Consider the following 25202-nt stretch of genomic DNA (forward strand, 5'->3'; position numbering starts at 1 on the left):
AAGAACAATGTTTGTGATAGCTTGATTGATACACTACCACTACAAGAAAAAGAAAAATTATCTACTGATATTTATATACGGATTTTGATCCGTATGTAACACATATATTACATACGGATTTTACATACGGATCATAAAAAATAAGTTACATACGGATTTTATATACGGATTTTATCTACTGATATTTCCGTATGTAAAATTCGTATATAATGTTGGCGCGTTTAAGCAGAACTTTATCTAAGGATATTATCCGTATATAATCATTTAAAATCCATATGTAATTCGGAAATACATTATCTACCGATATTATATACGGAATGTTAAAATAAATTATTAAAAATTAATAAAAAGTAAAACTTAAAATGTAGGTCTTGGTTGTTTTGTGCTTGGACATTTTCATTTGCCTCCGTGGTTAAAAAGCCCTAGGGTTTTAGGAAGGAGAGCGAGTCGAGTGTGACGATGACACCATCTACCTCTCCGCTGCCTCTTCCCTCGGTTCCCTCAACCAACACTCTGACTCTATCACCGCCCTCTCCTTTTACGCCCTTCTCAATCTCCCTTTTTCCTGCAACCTCATCTTCACCGATCTTACCACGCTCTTCGTCCACCAGTACGCCGCTATCAACGACCTCGCTCTGCACCCGTCCGGTGAGTGCGCCCTCACCGTTGCTCGTGACAACTGCCTCACCATCTTTAACCTCATTCGCGGCAGACACAACTACTGCTTGCGCCTCGACAAGGAATAGTGTTTCTTCAAATTCTTCAAATTGGAATGCTCCAAGCTCGTTTTCTGCGCTGCTCCTGTTAGGATATGTGCTTCTTCAAATTCTTTCTCTGTTTTCTCATATTATCATCGAATATCAAGTTGGTTATTTTTATTTTCTCTGTTTCTTTTGGTGTTGCTGATTTGTCTTGTATGTTTAAAAATTCTAGGGTTTAGGTAGCATTTGATTTGGTGAAGAAAGTTTGGTATATTGTCACTTGTTAAGTTTTTCGGGCGCTTATTATTAAGTTTCATGGGATTCTTGTGGTGCATTTTTAGGAGATCTCCATTGAGCTACCGATGTTGCGTTTAGGGAAGATTCAGAGGGCTTTTAAGGTATGTTTTGTTTTATGCGATTGTGATTGAGAATATTATTGAATGAATCACAAATGCAAGAATGTTTCTTGTTTTGTTCTATTCTAATTTTTAAATGCAAATTCTATGTATAGAGTGATGATGAGAATGTATATAAGATGTGGATATGTAAACTAATCCAATCTATAATTATACCTAAAATGTGAAGAGAAACAAACTCTACGAACATGTTTGATGAAATTCGTAGGAGAAGCTTAAATGCACTCTAGGTTTTTGATGAAATGATTGTATGAATGTTCATGGAATTATGTAATGGGGAGAGATTGGTTTGTATCAATTTCTCCCAATTTCTGTTTGGAAGGCTGCTGCTTCACCATGGCAGCCACCCATTTGTACGTATTAAGCTGATTTAAACCATTTTATGTGCCTGACCCTTGTCACAAGTTGTGTTTTTTTACACTTTGATCTATTGTGGTTCTCATCCACATCAGGGTCAGTGTAACTTATAAGCAAGGAATCAAGTTATACATAATCAGTTCAAGATTGAATTAGAAGCAAAGGTTGTGTTGAGATGCAGAAGTGAATTGGAAACATGTTTCAATAGTGGAAGGGAGGATTTTAATTGTTTAGAGTGTGACAATAGCAGGGGAGGCATTCTGTCATGTTGCCTCATGCACATTCTGTCATGTAGCCTTATACTTTGAGTTTGAGTTTAGAGTGTGACCATAGCAGGGAGAGGCACTTTTTAATTTTGAACTTTGATTCAACTTTTGCTCTTTTATGATAGAAGTGGAAGCGGATACATCACTCAAGATGAGCTTCAAAAAGCCTGTGAAGAATTTATTATTGAGAATGTATGCTTTGAGGAAATCATCCAAGAAGTTGATCAAAATAATGTGAGTAAATTTTACATTTATATAACGTTTAGTATCAAATAAAAGAAATCATAATTCTTAAAGAATAGTGTGCCTGTTATAAGTTCTTTCTTTTATATTTTCATCTTTTTTATTTTAAGGGTTTTATGTGAAGTATATTTTAAACTTATCACTTTAATATATAAAGACAAAATGATGTTTCTAATTATTTGCAGAAATTGAAGATGGTCCCATATGTGCTCAACTTTTTTTGCCTGTAAATGCCAATCTGCTCCCAAATAGTGAGGTAATTCCTTGCTTGGAACTCATGTCCTGGCTGAGAATATTAAAAGAAATATAATCAAAGCATTTGATGATAAAATTTTCCATTATAAATCCGTAATAATTAATCTCCTCTAACATCTTAACTCAAACATAGATGCATGGAATAATTCCACATATCTTAAAAGTTACCTTTTAACCAATTGACAATCGTCTGTCCTCCCAATCTTAAAATCCACCTTTTTCACTATATAGGTTATAATTGCCAGAGTTAGAGTTAAATTGTGAGAGTGTTGGATTATAAATATAGAAGTCCAAAGGAAAAATACATGTTGAATTCAAATAGTAAAAAAGACAATCTGTATAGCTTGAAACTAATCCGATAAAATGGTGTCCCCACCACATCTCATAACCCATAAACTTTAACAGTAGCATTTAATCATTGTAATTTGCTTTTCTAAAAGTCACTAGTAAATCCAAGTAAGTCATGACATCTCACGTTATTGAAGAGACAAGATAAAATGAGCACTACCTCATTTCTAAACTAGAAGCTATTTCAAATTTAGGATTCCCATATAATGTATACTATTAAACCCATAAAATATTATCACATACAAGATAAGGATATTTTTATCCTATGGCAAGCAAGGATTTTGAAATTATTGTCTACCTACAATATTGTATATATCATAAAAGGCTTAGAATATCCTAAATACTTTATTATAATTATAAATTTTACTTTTTTAGATAAAAAAAAAAATCTACCATGAATAATAAGAATAGAAGGAACTAGAGTTGCTTAAATATTAAAAGTGAGTCAGGATTACTATTATGTTCGATTCGTAACTTTTCAAAATTTGATATGTTATATTGGTGTTTTTAGAATCAATATGGTGGACTAATAAAAGTTAGATAAAGTGGGTAACTCGTAAACTCTATTTTTTATTAAATTAAAAATAAAAAATCAAATTAGTAACTTTTTATTTTTTTTACTACAGGCATGTCAACCAGCAAATGGTGACAAAGTGGTCTTCTGCAAGCTAATATGGGTCCAAGCCGCAACATATCAAGGTAAGTTGAACTATAAAGGCAATTAGTTTAGTTTATAATCATTATTTGTTAATGGAATTTGAGATCATGTTTATAATCATTATTCATAAATGATATTGGATTGGTTTTAGGCTTGTTAGTTATCTTGTAAGTTCATAATGAACTGTCATCATTATATTATGATGGATGCAAATCCTTACCTTAAATATTTTTGTGATGAAAACATGTTGGTTGGTGTGAGACACTATGATAAGAGTTGGAGAATGAGCAACAAACAACCAGCTTAGCAGAATGAAGAACAATGCCTTTTCTGAAGAATACCAAGGTTCTTTCCTTCATGACAAGCAAACAAATCTAGAAGATGAGCATGACAAGATATTCATAGTACATGGAGTCTCTAGAAGCAAAAGAGAAGCAAGTGATACTTTTGTAGTCTTAGCTGATCTAATAAATCTACTAGTGTCTAGTATGGTATTTATCATTGTAAATGATTTTGACATAGTACCAACTTAGATTGATAAGTTTGTTTATTATGAGTATATATTAAAATTGTGGCTGTTGAATAGTAACACAGTATAATAGATTCATTAATGTAATTGTTTGAGTTTCTTAAAGAAAAAGAGTTGTATTTGTTTATTTGAATTCTATTTATAAAAGATAATCAATTCTTACTATTTGAAAATTTGGATAGTGTTTTACTTTTATTTGTTATATAAAACTTTTAATTATTTAGTGTAGATGTGGAATCACTAATTTTTTTTTTATAAAATTACACGTTACATACGGATTTTTCCGTATATAATTACATACAGATTTTATATACGGATTTTCCGTATATAATTACATACAAATTTTATATACAGATTTTTATATACGGATTTTATATACGGATTTTATATACGGATTTTTCCGTATATAAATTACATACGGATATATCCGTATATAACTTAGCTACGCCTTTTTTATATACGGATTTTTGACCGTATGTAATCTGTATGTAACATTATGTTATATACGGATTTTGGACATTATATACGGATTTTGGCTGTATATAATTGCAATTTTTCTTGTAGTGTACTAAACATCTAGGGAAAAACAAAAGATGGAGTAAATGCGCGTTTGGATTTGGTTGACATGAAGATCCGACAAGAGTTGGCACCAAGAGAGATTGGTAAACGCGATTAATTTTTTGTCTTTTTTTAAAGAGTATCAAGGTACCACAAGGATACTCTTCAAATATCAAGAGCTTAGTGTTAATGCAGGACTTAAAGCTTGTTGGACTCAAGTATCATGATTGCCACGTCTTAATGCAACAATTGTTATCGGTGGCAATTTGTGGAATTTTGCCTAAAAAAGTTAGGCATACCATAACTCGATTGTGCTTTATTTTCTCGTCAATTTGTAGTAAAGTCATCGATCCTACAAAGTTAGATGAACTTCAAAGCGACATTATCATCATCTTGTGTCAGCTAGAAATGTTTTTCCCTCTATCCTTTTTTGACATCATGGTGCATTTACTTGTTCATTTGGTCAGAGAAATAAAGTTGTGTGGACCAATATACTTAAGTTGGATGTATCCTATTGAGCGCTATATGAAGATTTTGAAAGGGTACGTAAAAAATGAATATCGTCCAGAAGGTTCAATGATTGAAAGATATATTGCTGAAGAAAGTATCGAGTTTTGCTCTGATTATATGACTAAAGCAAATCCGATAGGAGTCCCTCGGACATCATGGTTAAATATATGTTCTACAAGTAAAAGCATCCGAGGTGTGAATGTGGTGACGAAAAGTCGTGAAGAATTGATGCAAGAACATTTGTACATATTAAACAACACAGATGAAGTGATCCCGTTTTTGGAAGCACACAAAGTCGTTGTAAAGGACAAGTATCCAAGACAATAAGAGAAATAGCAGTTGATGGAGCATAACAGAACATTCTTGTCCTGGTTCAAATCTGAAGTTTCGAAAGAATCACAGTCTTATGAGACTTTATTGTGGCTAGCAAATGGTTTGAAGTTTGATGTTATATGTTGTACAGGCTATGAAGTTAATAATTGCACATTTTATACAAAGACTTTGGATGATAAAAACACAATACAAAATAGTGGCGTCAGTCTAGAAGTTGAGTCGCTACAATTTTCCATATCCAAAGATCAAAATCTTGTAATTAGATCAATGAGATATTATGGTAGAATAGAAGAGATATGAGAGGTTTATTACACTAAGTTTTTTGTTGACACTTTTCTTCTTGCGGGAAGATAGAATGGTGGATCTCTTCGTCTTTAAGAGGCGGTGGAAGAAATGAGTTTGTTCATCCTAGTGGGGCGATAGAAGAGACTAAGGACTCGAGTGTCACCCTTTTCTCTAGTGAGAGGATAGAAAGGGATGAATGTCTCGCTCGTAGGGTGCCAACTCATTATGAGTTTATAGTTGAGGTGAACAACTTGAAGCACGGGAGACATGTCCGAAACTGCGGTAGAAGACCACTCGAATCGTCTTGTTTTGGTAAAGTGAAATATACGATGAAGTATAAAAGTTGATATAATGTTATAGTAATGGTTGGGACGTGGTTCTTGTGCTCAATAGGTGATAAAGAGTTAATGAGAATGATACATATTTGATTAAGGGAATGGTTGAGTGGTATTGGGATGATTGTTGTAATCTTATAGTATATTGATGGTTATTGAATGTGATAGAATTGTGAAAAAGACTTAACAACTATGACATAAATGTTATACTAGTGATTTGATGCTTATTCTGTTAGCTTACCCTTGCATTTTCTTGTGGTTATTTTTCCACCTGCGATGATCGTATAACTTGGGTTGTTATATAGTAGTAGATGATGTTACAGGTAGTCCAGTGGATGGTTAATGCGGTGAGGAGAATGATAAACTTGCGGGATTTTATTTCTTTGGAAATCTTTTAACACAAATGACGTTTATATAATTGTTGAACGATTTAATGTTTTAATTTAATTTAAACACTTGTTTTGAGTTTTAGTTGAGGATATTTGAAAATTTTGAATTAGTATTTACGAGTTGTTTTAATGATTTATACTCGTTTATACATTAAATGGTTCGTTTGAGACGATCCGAATTGGGGTGTTACATTTGAGGTGTAAATGTGGTAACCAAAATTGCGATGAAATATTGCAAGCACATCCCTATACATACTAAACAACACAGATGAAGTAATCTCTTACTCATTTGCACACAAAGTCATTGAAAAGAGAACAATATGAGACAATAAAAGAAATAATAGTTGATGAAGCATAACATAACATTAGAACATTAAAGCCTTGGTGAAAATTTTATAATAATTTGTTACCATAGAACTTAGGTGAAAAATATTTCTTATTTATGGCATCCTTGTAATAGATTAAAGGATACGTTAATCATTTAGCTTACTTGCTCATCTTTTTCTTTTCTCCTCATTGATTAGAGGATAATAAATTATTGATCTTCCTCCGTTTTTAAATTTGCTCGAGAATCAATATTAATTTATAGAAGGAAGCAATTTCATTCTATCCATTCAATTTTTTATTATAAAGGTACAAACACGACGGTAAATTAGTTGTTCTCTTATTGGGTCAGAAAAAAATACAATTTTTAATAAAAGAAAAAGATGCTATTGAAAAGATGAATACCGTTGCCAATAAAGAAAACCATGGAGGTTGCATAGAGGTTCCGTCTCCTACCTTTCTTCTTCTGTACTAAAATTGCTTATTTCATATTCATCTTTTGGTCCAGTTCAGAAAATAGGCAAAGAAAAACAATTTTCAAAAATATTAATATTTTCATTGAAAAGTTAAACCTGTGTCAATAATCATTATGCAAAAATACAAATATCAAGCAACAACCATAAAATTGTTCATTTGGAATGAAAAATCTTATATTTTATTTCATAGCCTATAGTTCCAATTCAGATCATTGGTTCATAAAAAAACAGAAAAGAAAACGGTTTAAAAAAAACAAGATTTATTGAAAAGATAAACTTGTTGTTTTCTTATTGAAAAGATAAACCTGCTGTTTCTTAAAGACATTGTGTTTTCACCTTAGATATTGCAGAGAAGCAATTCTCCCTCCACCTCCATTTTTCGTCTTAAAAACTAAATTATTTATTTTAAAATTTCAATGTGTTTTCTATACTCTTGATATGTTTTGTCAATAGATAATTTAAGAAATGCATAAAAGGTTTTATAAAAAATTGAAATATTCATATTTATGTATTTGTGTTACTTTTAGTACATTTTTGGAGAGTTATGGCTAAAGAATATTAAAGATCTATTTGAATTCTGTAAGAAGACAAATTTTATTTAGGAAGAAAAGACATTGTGTTTCCTATGATAGCATGTTTATCTTTTTAATGAATATTATTTTATTTGAAAACCGTTTTCTTTTTGTTTCTTTTATGAACCAATGAGCAGAACTTGAACCATAGGCTATGAAACAATATATAGAATTTTTCATTCCAACTCAGTAATTTTGTTGCTAGTTGATATCTGTATTTCTGCATAATGACTATTGGCAACGTAACAAGTTTAGCTTTTCAAAGAATATTAATTTCTTTGAAAACTGTTTTTCTTTTGTCTCTTTTCTGAACCAATAATATGAACATAGGAATTTTAGAACAAAGAATGGTACGAAAAGAAACTTCTCTGAACAAAATATTTGGATAACTTTGAACCATGGATTTTTCTACCACACCAAAATATTTTTGACCTAAAAAGATGAAAGTGAAGAACTTTAGCAAAATAACATGAATGATGCCTAATTCATAATTAATTAATCATGATATACATTTTTTATTTGTGCTCTTTAACCCGAACATTTCAGTGTCTGCTTAGTCAACTTCAGTTCTTATCTTTATAAGAGCATCATGTTATAATATATTATTATTATATTGTAAAAGTGAAGACGTTAATTTGGAACAGTTGTTTTTCTTTATTAATGAGCAAAAGGTAAAAAACTTATTAAGTAACGTTCAGTTTTTTTTAAGAGTAGCAACGTTCTAAATTGTTTTAATTACTGCAACGTTAAAAATTTTTATGATTTTTAATTCTTTTTATTTAATTGATTTTTCCCTAACTCTATAAATAGAGAGTTTTTTTCTCAATAAAAAACACACCAAATTCAGTCTTTCTCTTATTCTCCTCTCTTCTTAGCTTCATTCTATTTTTCTCCTCTAAACTTATTCTAGATTATTTTATACTTTTTTTATAAATCTTTGCTAATTTTGAAATTCTCAAAAATATTTTGAGAAATTTCTGTTGTATCCTGGAGACTTGCACAATACACTCTGTCAGTTTTTTACAACATATCATATACAGAATTATTATGAACACACTCTAAGAATTACTATGAACACACTCTAACAACAAAATATCCATTATAAATTTTAACTCAGAAATATTACAATGAGTTTTGTAAATAACTCTTTAATTAACAAGTACATCCTTTTATTGGTGGATTTGCTAGCTAACACAAGTTCAAATATTTAACAAATTTTCTGCTTGTATATGTATATGTAAAAAAAAATTGAATAAATTATAATGAGTTTTGATCAATTATTTTAGTGGAAACGGTGAAAACAATTATGCTTGAGATATATGATTTGGAGTGAAAGTCATAACAAGAAATTTTATATCATTGTTGCTGGTTGAAAGTCACTCATACGTTCATAATTCATTGTTTTTCTCTCCTCTTACCTTATACACATCCTGTTAATATTTTTGTTTCAGTCATGTTAATTAAATTTAAATTATTCATTCTACATCCATGGTCGAGGTGTACAATATTTTATATTTTCTAAAAATTATTTTATCATATCTAACTCTATATTTACATATAATATCAAAAGATAAATTTTTATCATATCTAAAACAAATTTAATGTTAATCTTCAATATAAACTCACATATCACTAAAGATTTTGTCTTAAAACAACTCAACATTTTAGATATTGATTAACAAATACATAAATTATATTCTACGAATGTAACTAAGGTGTACAAGTACACATTTAATTTCTTTGACAAGCTAGATTTTAAAACTATTTTTTAAGTTGAGAAAGACAAGATCATCACGTTATTTGAGTTGAGAAATTTGGGGGATATAAATAATGGAAAACAGAAAAAAAATATTTATATGTATTATATTTAGTTTTCATATTAATTTTATAATAGTTTGTTAATCATTTACCTTACTTGTTCATCTGTTTCTTTTCTGCTTATTGACGAAAGGATAATAAATTATTGATCTTCTTCCACTATTACATTTTCGAGAATCAATATTACTTTATAGAAGGAAGCAATTTCAATCTGCAAATTCATTTTTTTATTATAAAGGTAGAAACACAGCGGTAAATTGGTTGTTCTTTTATTGGTTCAGAAGAAATACAGTTTTCAAAGAGAAAAATGGTATTGAAAAAGTTGAATACGGTTGGCAATAGAAAAAGCCAGAGAAATTGCAGAGAGGTTCCGTCTCCAACCTTTCTTCTTCTGAAACGAAAACAAGATTTATTGAAAGGTAAAGCTGCTGTGATCTAAGACAATGCTTCCACCTCAGAGGTTAGCTAGTCCTCTGCTTCTTAAATATAATTTGTCTTCTTATACAATTTAAATAGATGATTAATATTTTTTCGCCATAATTCTCCAAATATATACTAAAAGTAACATAAATACTTAAATATGAACATTTCAATTTTTTTTTTTAAATTATGTATCCATTAATTTTCTTCTTCTTAAATTATTGATGTGACATAATAGAAAACACATTGGTTTCTATAATAAAAAAAAAAGTTACTGATAAATTTAAATATATTTCTGGTTAAAAAAAATGACAGATAAAATACAGATAATTATTAGGTAGAGCAGTAAACAAAATATTTTTATCTCCCAATATTGGATAATCCAAATATAAATTAGTCATATACATTACGTCTTAAGTTCGTAAGTGTAACATCCCAAAATATAGTGATAACCATAATCAGAATTAATTACATTAATCATTAAAACAGTGCAGTTTTTACAAAAAGATACGAGGTCCAAAACGTCGAGCGGCTTAAGATACAAAATGTAATGTAGCCGACGGTATACAAATTCTAAGACTAAACAAAATACTAACAGCTACCACATGTCGAGCACTCTAGGGCTCGACCTTAATCCCTACTTCAACCGGATCGACATCTTCCGAAATTTCTTCCGCCAGCGCCTCTTCCAGCAGCTCACTTCCATCTGCTCCCATCCACATGAATGATCATCGCAAGGACAAGACGGACGTACAAAGACAATCGACAACACAAAGAAGAGGACACAGGGTAAGCTTATTGAATTTAATTCAAGTAAAATCATTCATTTCATAGTGCATCAACATATCAATTATTTCACAACATATAATTAAATCAATCCATTAACTCAAATCAATTCCTGATACTAGACTGACCGTCCGGACTGTATGAATCTGTGTAGCTACAGGCGTCCTTGCACCCGAGTGGTGTAGTAACTGTATTACACTCGACAGCTGCCACTCGAGGTTAGTCCGTTTCTTACGTCGCCCATGTTAACTTATGGACTAAGGACCTCCTGCCATTCCCACACATGAACCACTCTCCTCTACGTGAAGACGAGTGTCACGGAATATCAGGATGGACCAAGCCAGCATTAGCATGCCCACAGTCATACTTTACCAAATTCCACATTCAACATGTGTGAGTCGTTCCTCCCTGGAACGCTCGTACAACAATCATAACCATTTAATCATCTCATATTATGTTCGTCATTCAAAACCTTTCACTTTTATTCTCATTTTTGTCTTTCAGTCCGAGTACGTAAATATTGAACTTTCAGCCCTCTTTATAACGAGGACGACCGAGAACGGGTGCTCGACACTATCGGTCGACACAGATGAAGGATCTGTATTAAGGAGGGTGCTCGACACTGTCGGTCGACACAGATGAATGATCTGTATTACGAAGGGTGCTCGACACTGTCGTCGATACAGATGGATGATCGGTATAATCAAGGGGCTCGACACTGTCGGTCGACACAGATGAAGGATCTGTATTACGAGGATGCTCGACATTGACGGTCGACACAGATGAATGATATGTATTTCGAGGATGCTCAACATTGACGGTTGACACAGATGAATGATCTGTATTACGAGGATGCTCGACATTGACGGTTGACACAGATGAATGATCTGTATTACGAGGATGCTCGACATTGACGGTCGACACAGATGAATGATCTGTATTACGAGGATGCTCGACATTGACGGTCGACACAGATGAATGATCTGTATTACGAGGATGCTCGACATTGACGGTCGACACAGATGAATGATCTGTATTACGAGGATGCTCGACATTGACGGTCGACACAGATGAAGGATCTGTATTTCAAGGATTTTTCAAGAAAAGAGTAAGAGCGCTTGGTGTAAGACCGAGCACTACCCAATACGATTACTATGTGTAAGATCGACACTGCTCATTTTGAGCTCTAAGTAAAAGACCTACATAACTCATGCTCGACCAGAATCCTTCCCAAAGGAAAGTATTCCATTTCAAAGAAGTTTACTGGAACACCAAACGGTCGAGAACCGTTTAATGTCGGACACACGTTATCATAGGGAATTTGATATTCGAGTTTCACTTACGTTCACTACTTCTAAGCAGGTATATTTCATATTCACACATATCACTCATATCATACATTTCAACCAACCTATACCATGTTCATGCAGTACAACAACGTTCGACCATGCATACTCAACCAATATACACTTCATACTTATGATCATATACCAACAATCAGATAACACAGTTCATACTTCATGCGACACACATAATGTTCATACAGTACAAGACAATTATACGAATTAAATTTAATAAGCTTCCCTTACCTGGATAGCAGTGTACTCCCGAAAAGTAAGGTTTTGTCCGACCTCTAACAGCGTCCTACCCTCAGGTTTCGCTCGACAACTTTCACTTAATCTAAAACACCAGAAATCAGAAACAACTCAGACCTATAACCCATGCATGCAACTGAATCTTAGTTTACATGTACTACAGAACAAACGTTCAGATCGACGTCCAGAGTCGAGTGACTTACCGGTTACAGAACTAGGATCTGTTCGGGTCGGATTTGTTACCAATAAGGAGTATTGGTAAATCTTGAAGAAATTTGTTTTGATGATGCTACAAGAAGTTTTAGTTGAAGAAGATATTAGAATTAGTTAAAAGCAAGTTGTAGAAATTAAATGTAGTAGGAAATTCTTGTAAACCTTGTAAAACTTGCATTTTTAACCTGCAATAATCGATTATGATTAAGCAATAATCGATTATCACAAGTCATACTTGAATAATCGATTATCACTTCATATAATCGATTATCACATCTTTGAAAACCTGTAACGGACTTGAATAATCGATTATCACTTACAATAATCGATTATTCATGGCAGTTGGGAGCTGTCCTTTGGCATTCAGTGTACTTGGCTATATATTTTGATTTGGAGAAATCAGAAGGTAACGTTGTTGAACAGAAGCTCTTGCAGAATACTGTTTGTCAGAGGAAGTTCTCAGAAGCTATAGTTCAAGTTCCCTTGCTTGGTCTCGTGAACAGGAGAGGCTCGCGTGTCGTGTGTCGATAGTCGGAGCAAGCTCTCTTCGAGTTAGCAAGGTGCTCTGCCTGGTCTCGTGAATAGGAGAAGCTCGCGTTTCGTTTGTCGATAGTCGGAGTGGTTCTCTTCGAGTTGGCAGAGTGTTCTTCTTCCGGTTCGTTCGTCGAAGGAAGGTTTATTTATCTGCTTTATTCACTATTTCTTGTAATCTGTTAAATAACTTTTTAGTGAAAAAGGTTAATCACTATTTATAGTGATTAACGACTGGACGTAGATTCTTTTGAATCGAACCAGGATAAAAATTGCTTGTGTGATTTTCTATTCCCTACACTCTTTATCTTTTACGCATATCAACTGTTTGATAAATTTTCTCTAAGAAAATTGTTTTTCTAAAACGGACCATTAAACTTGATTTGTGACCGTAACACGCTTTCTAAGTATTTTATTCCGCTGCGCGACTCTATAACGGTACCGATTGTTCCAACAGGATTGAAGCTCACGGTGCCAGGAACGTTCCTACGGTTCTGAAACGTGATCGGAGAAGAAGGTGATGAGTTACAGTAAAGAGAAGGTGAGGGTTTCTAGAGAGAAGTTGGAGAAAACGAAAGGTTGGGTTCTGAGGAAGAAGATGAATGATGCAGGTGAGAGAGAGAGTTTTCAAAAATTCTAGTTGTGTTAAACTCACGTTCGTTCGAACGAACGTCTCCCAAGTTGACACCTGCACACCAACTCTGAAATGGGAAGCTTCTCCCGCGACAGGTTTCGTGTGTGCATGCAGGGTTTGGTACGTTTTTAATGTTTCAGAAAAATGATGGGCGCGGCTTTTCCGTGTACGACAGAGAGGGAGGGGATCAGATTAGGTAGTGGGTTTTACTGGCTGAGAAATGATGTGGCGTGCATTAATGGTGAGGATGTCAGAAATTATCTTTTGTTAAAAATCAAGGGTCTTACAGTAAGCCTATAAATATATTAAATATGGAGTGAAGTATATGATAAACTTTTAACATAGAGAAATATTTTATTCAATTTGCTTATATTTAAACTCGGTTATTTAAATAAAAATTATGAATATGGTATATTTATGAAGTATATGATAAATTTTATTCTCATTTATTTTTCATGGAGGAGAGACTTGCTTTAGAGTGAATTTTTCTTTTATGTATATTTTTTTGTTGTCTTTCTTACAATGATAACTTTTATGATGTTAGGAGATGAGATGATCACTTGAATTCAGTATAGTACGAGATTGATGCTGAAATTTTGAAATAGATAATTTAGTTTTTTTGTCTACTTTAATTGAAAATCAATATTATGTCTTGACCCAACATAATACCACTCTTAGAAATATAAAACTTTTTATTTATATATATGTATATATATATATATATATATATATATATATATATATATATATATATATATATTTATATATATATATATATATATATTTATATATATATATATATATATATATTTATATTTGATATTAGATATTAGATAATTGTGATAGGTTATTTGAGTTATCACTTCTTTCCTACTTTTATATACAATATCTCTTTTAATAATTGTAGTATTATAGTTATAGTAAAAACCTTTCTTTAGAAACGATAGAATATATATTATAAACTTTTAAAGGTGGTATCAACTTTTTTTTATCAGGAACATTTTTTGTTGAAAAATAGATTTACATAACTTTTATGTTCTTAATATGTATTATTTACTTTTTAGTTCCATTAATATTTTTTAAACGGTACCTTCTATAGTAAATATTTTAATTTTAGTTTTCTATGGATGAACATTAGTGTATTTATCAATTTCTTTTAATGATTTCCAATGTAGAACAGTAAAAAAAAATGAAAAATCATAAAACGGTATATATATATATATACATATATATATATATATATACATATATATATATATATATATACATATATATATTTATATATACATATATATATATATATACATATATATATATATATATATATATATATATATGTAGTTTTAAGAAATTAGTAGATACACTAATTAGTGCTCATGAATGAATAGGTAAAAAACTAAAATTAAAATATTAATTTCAGAAGGTACAATGAAAAATATATTAATGAAACTAAAAAGTAAATGATACATAAAAGTTACATCTATTCTTGAACTAAAAATGTTCCTGATAAAAAGAAATGATATCACCTTTTAAAAGTTTATAATATTCTGCCGTTTATAAAGAAAGTTTTTTATGATAGCTATAATACTACAATTATTAAAAGAGATATTATATATATATATATATATATATATATATATTAGATATTATAATTATATTAAATAATTGTAATAATTGATTTGAGTTATTTATATATATATATATATATATATATATATATATATATATATAAAGTTTTATATTTCTAAAAGTGATATTATACTATATAAAAATATAATACTGATTTTCAACTAATATAGACAAAAAACTAAATTATCTATTTCAAAATTTTAGCATTAATTCCGTATTATACTGAATTCATATGATCATCCTCTTCTCCTAATATCATAAAATAAGAGAAATATATATATATATATATATATATATATATATATATATATATATATATATATATAAAGAAAGATTCACTCTAAAGCAAGTCTTTACTTTGTGTTTTATCTAGGGTCATTTTTTCAACCAGAAATATAATTAAATTTATCATTCAGTCAAGTAACTTTTTTTTTTTATCATAGAAACCAATGTGTTTTCTATACTCTTGAAAATGTTTTATGTCATCATGGCGAAATTGATGTATACAAAGTTTAAAAAAAAGTTAATGAATACAAAGTTTTATAAAAAAATTGAAATGTTTATATTTATGTATTTATGTTACTTTTATTACATATTTGCAGAGTTTTGGCGGAAGAATAGTAAAGATCTATTTGAATTATGTAAGAAGACAAAATTTATTAAGGTTTAGCTTTTCAATAAATATTAATTTCTTTAAAAACTGTTTTTCTTTGCTTTTTATGAAATAATGAACTGAATTGGGATCATAGGATGAATAACAAAGAAGCAACTTTAGCACAAAAGAAGAAAGATAGGAGAGGAACCTCTCTCTACAATATATTTCGATAATTTCGAACCATGGATATTTCTACCACACCAAAATATTTTGACCTAAGATGAAATGAAGAACTTTACACTAGTAAATAAATGACGTTTTTAACTCGTATATTGTAAGACCCATGAAAAATATTTAAATTTAATAAATAGTTGTTTTATTTTTATTTTTATAAAGTTAATAAAAGTATGGTAACAAAAAAATAAATTAAAATTTATGATAGGTAACAATAATAATAATTTCAAAGGAAGGAGTTTAAAAATTTGAGAATTTATTTTAAAAGTTAAAAAAAAAAAATGAATGAATAGTAAATAGTAAATAGTAAATAGTGAATAGTGAATAGTGAATAGTGAATAGTGAATAGTTAAAAAAAAATATTAAAATAAATTGTGGAAGAGGACACTCCACGTAGAATCAATTATTCAGAGATAAGAATGGTGAATAAAAAATAATTTTTGAATAGTAAAAATGAATAGTAAAAGTGAATAGTAAAAATGAATAGTAAAAATGAATAGTAAAATTTTTTGGCTATAAATAGCCAAGGGGGGGAGGAGGAAGATTTGCACCAAAATTCTAGGGAAATTGTGAGAGGAGAGAGTTGGAGGAAATTCTAGTTGAAGAGGGGAAATTCTAGAAGTTTCTGGAGAACGGTTTGAGAAGAGGAACCTAAGTCTGGAATAGAGGTAATGGGAGTTACATTTTGTTTGGTATTATTTTGAGTCTTGTATATGTTGCTTTTGGTTGATCTTAAATCTTGAGTGTGAAGTATTTTGTTTCTGTATGATTTTGAATTTTTGATGAGAACATGCTTTTGTGCTTAGATCCAAGTGTGATAGTTGTAAAATGTGATGTTGATTATGTTATGCATATGTATGCTATTAATTGCCTATGGATGGATTAGAAGTTGTCTAACCGGCTCTGCCAGATTCAACTTCTTGTTTCCCCATACTTTATATTGTTTTCCTTTTTCGTTTTTATTTTTGGAAGGATTAGAAGTTGTCTAACCGGCTCTGCCAGATTCAACTTCTTATTTCCCCAAACCTGTTATTATTCTTATTATTTAATTACGTTGTATTCTTGGAAGGATGAGAAGTTGTCTAACCGGCTCTGCCAGATTCAACTTCTTGTTTCCCCATACTTTATATTGTTTTCCTTATTCGTTTTTATTTTTGGAAGGATTAGAAGTTGTCTAACCGGCTCTGCCAGATTCAACTTCTTATTTCCCCAAACCTGTCATTATTCTTATTATTTAATTACGTTGTATTCTTGGAAGGATGAGAAGTTGTCTAACCGGCTCTGCCAGATTCAACTTCTTGTTTCCCCAAGAGTTTTTATTAAGTTTATTTTAATGATTGTCAAACATTTGATTCTTCTCCGTTGACTATTTATAGTAAGATTTTATTATTGTTAATTTGTTTGTAATATATTTATCTTGTATGATTTCTGTGTTGAATGTATTTTATGATGTTGATATGAAATTATGAATCTGAACATGATATGAGTTTTATGAGGAGATTTTGTAATAGTATGACATGAGTTGAGGAAAATGAGCATGATATGAGTCTCATGGAGAGATTCTATATTGGTATGGTATTAGTGTATATGTTGATGTTGAGGGTCCTATTGTTGGTGGTTATCCTAAAACTCTAATAATCTTCCAGTATCAATTAGAGAAGGATGTGTTATGTGGTGAGAGTAGTAGGAGGTCCTAGTCTATGTTTATAGACATTAATGGATTAACCTTGTGGGTGATATGATATATTATATTTGGCCAAAATTTTTGTTGTTGAAATCACCACAAGTGCATGACCACCCGAGACTTCCATCAACATTATATCCGGATAATAGAGTCTAGAATGATAATTGCATTTTACATGAATTTATGGTGAATGTATTACGTATAGCAATAGTGTAATGTTTTTCTTTGAATGTTGCATGGTAGCTCACCCTTACTTGTTTGTTTGTGCCGGAAAAAATCTTATTTTTGCGATGATCGTATAATGTTTTTGTTATACGGGAGCAGATGAGGGAACGACGTCTGAACCAATTCAAGTGAAGGAGGAAGCAGCAGAAAAATGAAGAATATTTTAAGAAAAAAAAAATAAAACATACATAAAATTAAGAGTGTTTTATTTATGTGTGAAATTATAATGTATTTCTAGTGTGAACTATGTTACTCCTAAATGGAGGATTGTAATATTGTACGATGTTTTCTTTATTAATGAAATAAATTTGGGTGTGAGATGTTTTATATTTTGGGGTGTTACATATATTATGACTCGGTTTTAATGGAACCGAAGCATGTCAAAACACAGTCTCATAATTTTAAAAGCATTATATGCCTCGGTTGTTAAGCAACCGGTGTCTAAAGAAAATATTGGTTCAGTTGCAAGGGTGAACCGAGGCATAACCCTCACGTAGCAAAAATACGACCTCGGTTGGCAGATGGACCCGAGGCATATTAGGCTTGGACTGTGGGGCTTAAATCGAGAAAGCAAGAACTTTTCCCCAAAAACCTATCCCCTCTCTTCTTCTCCTCCTCTTCTCCTGATGTGCGACGACCTCCTCTTCTCCTCCTGATGGAAGCATCTGAGGAGGAGATTGAGTGAACGTGTTGCGAGCTCCTCGAAGCTTCTTCCGAGAGTAGAACGCAGCGGAAAATGTTTGGAAAACTCTAAATTGAGAGCGGATTCGAAGGTTACCAAAGAAATCGAAAGAGGAAAGACGAATACCCTAGGATTTTGAATATTTTGAATATTTTGATTCTTATTTTTATTTTTATTTTTTTTATCTTTACTTTTTTTTTAACGCACATACATTTAATTTAATTTGAGTTATTTTTTAGTCTTTAGTCATTATTGTTTTAGCAAAAAATCTTTGTTCTTGTTTTAATTAAGAATTTCTCTTGAGAAATACTTAAGGCTAGTTTGAATACACTCTGGCTAGGAAAGACTTGGTACTTAAGTTGTCCATTGTGACGTACCTCTCTTTCCTGGGAGTGGACCCAACAAGTCTCTCTTATCTCTTATTTGAAATTTTTCTCTAAAGCAAGAACAAAAGAAAAAAAGAAGTAACAAAGAAACAACTTCAAGCAGATTGCGTAGTGCATGAACAGAGCTAACCCGGGAGAATTTTACCAAAATCCAACAAACACAACATGAGGTTACAAACACTTACTTGACCTAAGCTCTTCCAATTGCAATTTATATGAACCACTAACCCAAATTGAACACCAATTTCACTAGTTTCCTCAACCCCAATTTAACCCTAATTGCAAATCCCTTTGAAACTAATTGTAATTTCGTTTTAGAAAAACCATTTCACTTTTAACATTGTCACAACACTTGGGTTGATAGTACCACATATTTTAAAACTGAACATTTCATTGAATATTGGCTAAGGTGGGCATTACGCCATTATCGATTTAAACATCGTTAGTAAAAAGGACAAAAATGAACATTTTTTACAAAAGAATGAACTACTTTGGACATCTAAAAAAAGTGAGGACCATTTTGAACAAAACTAACTAATATAGGGACAAAATTAGGTATTAAGCCAAAAAGTTATAAATAGTTCATGCTAAAAAATTTTGATATTGTTTGGTTCCTTTACTTTGAAAAACAATGGTTTTGGTCCCTAATTTCAAACGACATTAAGTTTTATGCTTTGTAATAAATTTTGTTCCACGTCTGATTATATGAGTCTACAACATGCTCATTTTTTTAATTAAATTATAAAAGTATTATTCTTCTTCCTCCATGTCTCAACTTCAAGATTTCCTACTTCTATTGTCATTGATATCTTTTCTCATCAATCACCTAGAAACAATCATCACAACTTCTCTATTTTTCAACTCCATTATCAACCCTTCCAATTTTCATACAACATAGAAGACACAACCACTCCATCCTCTTCTCTAATTTTTGAATTTCCCCTTTTTTATTCATTCAACTTCAACAAAAACATACACCATTTTTTCATATTTACAATTTTCTTCTTGTCTAACCAAGATGTTTCATCATCTGCTCCCACATTATCAATCACACAAAAATGACTCTCATTTTTCTTCACCCTTCATCTCATAGAACCCTACAATACCCCTTCCTATACTCAAATTCCTTTGTCACCCAAGATGGATGTATCATATTGAACTTTATATGAAGATTTTGAAATGGTACATGAAAAATCAATATCGCTCAAAAGCTTCGATAATTGAGAGTTTTATTGCTAAAATAAGTATTGAGTTTTGTTCAAATTACAGGACAAAAGCAAATATGATAGGAGTTCCTTCTAGATCATGGTTGAAAGGTGTTGATAGGGGGCACAGTGTTAGCTAAACCAAATCCCTATGATGTTGTTTTTTATGATGACAACACATTGTTAATAAAAACACATGTATGTGTATTGTCTTATGAGTTATATGTGTTCATGCTTAGTGTGAAATATGCACATATTGTGTTTGTCACGTTTTATTGACATATTGTATTGATTAATGCATACTATTGTCTTTATGAAGTGATTATATCTGTGTATGCACAATATACGTTTTGGTGATATAAAATCCACATTCACAAAAGCATGTCTGCATGACTTAATCGATCACAGTGGTGTGATAATCAATTAAGGTCATCAGACAGCTTGAGTTTTTAAATTATGGCAAAACAACTAGTTTTGAATCGATTACATTAGTCGGTGAATCGATTAAAACTCGTGTGTTTGCACATATCTTTTTCAAATGTGTTGTGACGAGTTTTTAGAAAGAAAAGTTTTCAAAATTCTTCTAAGTGTTAAAGCTTAATTGATTACAAAGTTTATGTATTCAATTAAGTCTGTTAAGATTTTAAAATTGACTTATGCTTATCATAACTACTATAACGATCATATTTTTAAATGTGTTTGACTAAGCATTTAATGAGAATCGATTACATTAATTGAACATTCAATTATGTGCTTTGACAATTTGTAAGTTTGTTACATGTGTTTAATGTAACTGATTACATTAATATAGTAATCGATTGATTTGCATCAGAATTGACAAAAACTATATATTGACGCATTGTTTGATTTTCTGTAGAACATTTGAGAATTACACTTTCATATCTGATTGATTTTCATGTGAGAGGTTTTACAGATTGATCAAAGGCTCCAAGAATCAAGAACGAGAAGTGGTTTTACAGACCTTGAAGCATTCTTGAGAAGCAAACGTGACTAGACTGAAAAGATTTATTGTCTCCCTATCTCTTTACATTCGCGCATTCATTATGTTATAGTCTTTACACACATACTGGTTTCATTGCACACATTGCTTACGACACAAGAAAGTTTTCAAGAACCATACCATTTGCGAAAAAGATTTGAAAAGTGCTAGTTTTTATAAAACATCAATTCACACCCCCCCCCCCTTCTCCTCTCTCTTGGTGTTGAGAAACAAAGTCCAATAATTCTAACAAAAGGTGTTCTATATGTAAGTGCTTTTGAGGTGTAAATGTGGTAATCGAAGATCGCAATGAATTATTGCAAGCACATCTATACGTACTGAACAACACAGATGATGCAATCTCTTACTTATATGCATACAAAGTCATTGGGAAGAGAACATTCTAAGTCAATAAGAGAAATAATAGTTGATGAAGCATTACAGTATATTAAAGCAATAGTTTAAAGCTGAGGTTTTGAAATATTCAAAATCTTTTAAGACTTTGATGTGGCTAGCAAATGGATTGATGTTTGATATTATATGTTGTACATGTTGCGAAATTAATAATTTCACTTTTTATACGAAGTATTTGGATGATAAAAACACACTACAAAATAGTGGAGTCAATCTTGAAGTTGAGTTCCCAAAACTTTTCACATCCAAAGATCAAAATCCTATATTTGGATCAATGACGTACTATGGTATAATAGAACAGATATGGGAAGTTGAGAAAGACGACCATCATTATGTTATTTGAGTTGAGAAATTTGTGATGGATGTAAATATTGCGAAACAGAAAAACAAATATTTATATGTATTATATTTAGTTTTCATATTAATTTTATGATAATTTGTCACCATAGTACTTAGGTAAAAAATGTTTTTTATTAATGGCATTTTTGTAATAGATTAAAGGATACGTTAGTCATTTATCTTACTTGCTCATCGTTTTCTTTTCTGTTCACTAATGAGAGGATAATAAATTATTGATCCTCTTCCATTATTACATTAACGAGAATCAATATTACTCTATAGAAAGAAGCAATTTCAATCTGCATATTCAATTTTTTATCATAAAGGTAGAAACACAGCAGTAAATTGGTTATTCTTTTATTGGTTCAGAAAAAATACAGTTTTCAATTAAAGAAAAAGATGTTATTGAAAAGATGAATACCGCTGCCAACAGAGAAAACCCTATAAAAATTGCAGAAAGATGTTACCTCTTTTCTCTCTTTTCTTCTATACTAAAATTGCTTCTTTCGTATTCATCCTATGGTCCCAGTTCAGCTCATTGGTGTAGAAAAGAGGCAAAAAAAATACGTTTTTCAAAGAAATCAATACTCATTGAAAAGCTAAACATGCTGTGTTGCCAATAGCCATTATGCAGAAATACAAATATCAAGTGAAGCAACAGCCACAAAATTGCTTAGCTCAGTTCATTGGTTCAAAAAAGAGGCAAAAAGAAAACGTTTCAACAAAAACAAGATTCATTGAAAATATAAACTTGCTGTGATCGGAGACACAGTGCTTCCACCTGATATTGCAGACAGCTTTGCTCATAACTTTTTAATGATTTGCGATTATACGTAGACCAGTCAAGAAAAATGAATTTGTTTAAAAAAATTCATAAAACTTTTATGAAAACATAAAAAACAAAACTAATAACAAGATTATAGATATTCAACTACCCTTTGAAATTTATAAATAATTCATATACATTGACCTAATAAAACTATTTATTATGAACAACTTCTACAAATAATCCTACATACTTCTAATAATAATCCTACATACTTCTAATAATGGATTATATGGTTATGGAAAATAGTAACACTAAGTCGTATATTGCTAACATTTGATCAAGACAAAAAATCTAGAATTCTTCTTATTGTTACTATTAGAAATATTCAGAATACATTATCACTTTATAATGAATATATCATTGTACATCTAACTAGTTAAGTAAAAAAAATACAACTGTAAATAGTAATTAAATTACAAAAAAAAAAAAATTCATTTCGTATACCACTAAAGTAAAATACAAAAAGTTATATACAATGATTACAATAATGAAGGTCCCTTGAGTCCAAAAACAAAGGAGATTTCCACCGAAACCTACAAAAATAAAAAATGATATCATGTTAAAAAGAATGTTAGCAACATATAGTTATTAGTAGATAAATTTACAAGAGTCTCATCATTAATACAATACCATTACTCCACTGAAAGAAGACCCATATGGAATGAGGGTTTTTGCCAGCATTATGCTATTAAGAACAATTAACATTAAACATAAACTCCTACAAACTTTTTTGAGAATTGAGACTCTTAAGTCTTTTAGCCCTGCAACCAAGGTAGAAAAGAAACATGTGATTCAATAGCTGTGGCTTAGTCTACAAATATAAACATCCGAATAGGACATTAAAAATTTAAGAAAAGAACTCACTTTGAAGATATATAATTATCAATCTCATCCTTCTCTGTAAGACTGTAAACAAACCAGCTTTCTTCAGGTAAAGTAGTAATTTCATCTTGTATCTTCATATCTGCATTGTTGCTTTCTTTTAGAAAACTTGTTAATTCCCTAGTCAAAATGGTATCATCAATCACACAAATTGAGCTCATAAATTTTGAGAATTACCTTGTAGCAGAAGAACCGATTCCTCATTGTAACTTTGTAACTTTCAAAATGTCATCCCATTGTTGTCCACAAACTCTGGATTGATTCTCGTAACATCACATCCACTTTTGTCTTTAACATAAGAAAAACAATTGTCAACCCTTACAATAGCATAAACATTAAAACTAGTAACATATAAAACAACTATATGTATCCAAACTTTCCATTTTGGCCTAGTTAAGAGCGTTAATTTATTTAAGAAACAAAATTACCTACACATACTCTATTTTCTGTTTTTACCACATTAAGAACATTTATTTCTTTATCAAACCGAGACCTACCTAGATGTTTAGAAAAATACAAAATCAAGGAATTTAAACTAAGAAAATAAACATCTTACAGGATATTATGTAAGCTAATACTATTGTGCAAGAAAAGAACAAGATATTAAATGATAAAAGTATTGAACAGTATATAATGCAAACGAAATTATAGCGAAACCTAAGACTAAACCTATGTACCAACAGTTGTTTGCCTTTCATATTAGTTCTTTTTCGTCCTAGTATGATCATAAAACAAAACCAACATTTTATTTTGCTTTCAGAGTCCTGAGCTAATAACTAGTTGTTTACAACTTGGATAACTTCGAACCATGGATTTTTGTACCACACCAAAATATTTTGACCTAAAAAATGAAAGTGGACAACTTTAGCCAAGATAACATGAATGATGCATAATTCATAAACAATTAATCATGACATAAAAAGAAGGCAGAGATATGCGCAGCAGAGCTTTTCAATTTGATACCATATTACAGTGGTAGATGCAACTTACAAAGTAAAACATGATGAAGGTAAAAGCAGCAAGCTTTATGATGAATAAAGCACATAGCATTGATAAAGAAGAAGAAAGAAGATGAAGTGCAGAAAACATACACCCAAAAGAGAAAGAAAGCACAATGAATTGAAAGTTGAGAAATCCCTAGCACAGTCAACAGAGTAGCAGCGTTCAAAGAATAAAAGAGAAAAGACGAACAGAGAAAAAGGAAAGATAAAATGAAAGAATAAAAGAGAAAAGACGAACAGAGAAAAAGGAAAGATAAAATGAAGTGGGGTGGCCTTCCAAAACAGGCCCAGTAGTATCAACTTTCAAAAGATACCCGGTGATTGAAACGATAGAAGAAGGGTGTTGCTTCCTCTACCACCACATCTTTCTCCCTCCACCTTCCTAATTTTTTTTAATTCTAATTATATTCTTAGATTAAAATTTTTTACTTTTATTATTTTAATTTATTTGAAACCTAGTTCTTCTACTTTACTCCCTGTACCCAATCTTTTTATCTCTCATTTCCGTTTAACAATTTGTCTTCTGCTTTACTCTGCAATCTCAT

General features: G+C 30.9%; 2 long non-coding RNA genes across 4 annotated transcripts; one reads left to right on the plus strand and one right to left on the minus strand.

Moving 5' to 3' along the window:
* Positions 1 to 394: 394 nt before the first annotated feature.
* Positions 395 to 3900, plus strand: LOC148200508 (uncharacterized). The gene is made up of 4 exons (XR_015785585.1): positions 395 to 1099; positions 1866 to 1974; positions 2169 to 2239; positions 3213 to 3900. It is a non-coding gene; the product is annotated as an uncharacterized LOC148200508 (long non-coding RNA).
* A 19164-nt stretch (positions 3901 to 23064) lies between these two features.
* LOC148200509 (uncharacterized) lies at positions 23065 to 24947 on the minus strand. 3 transcript variants are annotated; one of them, XR_015785751.1, is made up of 5 exons: positions 24748 to 24947; positions 23834 to 23944; positions 23639 to 23753; positions 23405 to 23535; positions 23065 to 23307 (listed from the first exon to the last, which is right to left on the minus strand). It is a non-coding gene; the product is annotated as an uncharacterized LOC148200509 (long non-coding RNA). The 3 variants fall into 3 exon arrangements; XR_015785750.1 differs by lacking the exon at positions 23065 to 23307 and having other exon boundaries at positions 23322 to 23535; positions 23639 to 23738; XR_015785749.1 differs by lacking the exon at positions 23065 to 23307 and having other exon boundaries at positions 23322 to 23535.
* Positions 24948 to 25202: the final 255 nt, after the last annotated feature.

This window comes from Vigna umbellata, chromosome 4 (genome assembly GCF_029865625.1).
Source record: "Vigna umbellata cultivar VRB3 chromosome 4, Vumbellata_1.0, whole genome shotgun sequence".
In the NCBI taxonomy this organism is placed as follows: domain Eukaryota; kingdom Viridiplantae; phylum Streptophyta; class Magnoliopsida; order Fabales; family Fabaceae; genus Vigna; species Vigna umbellata.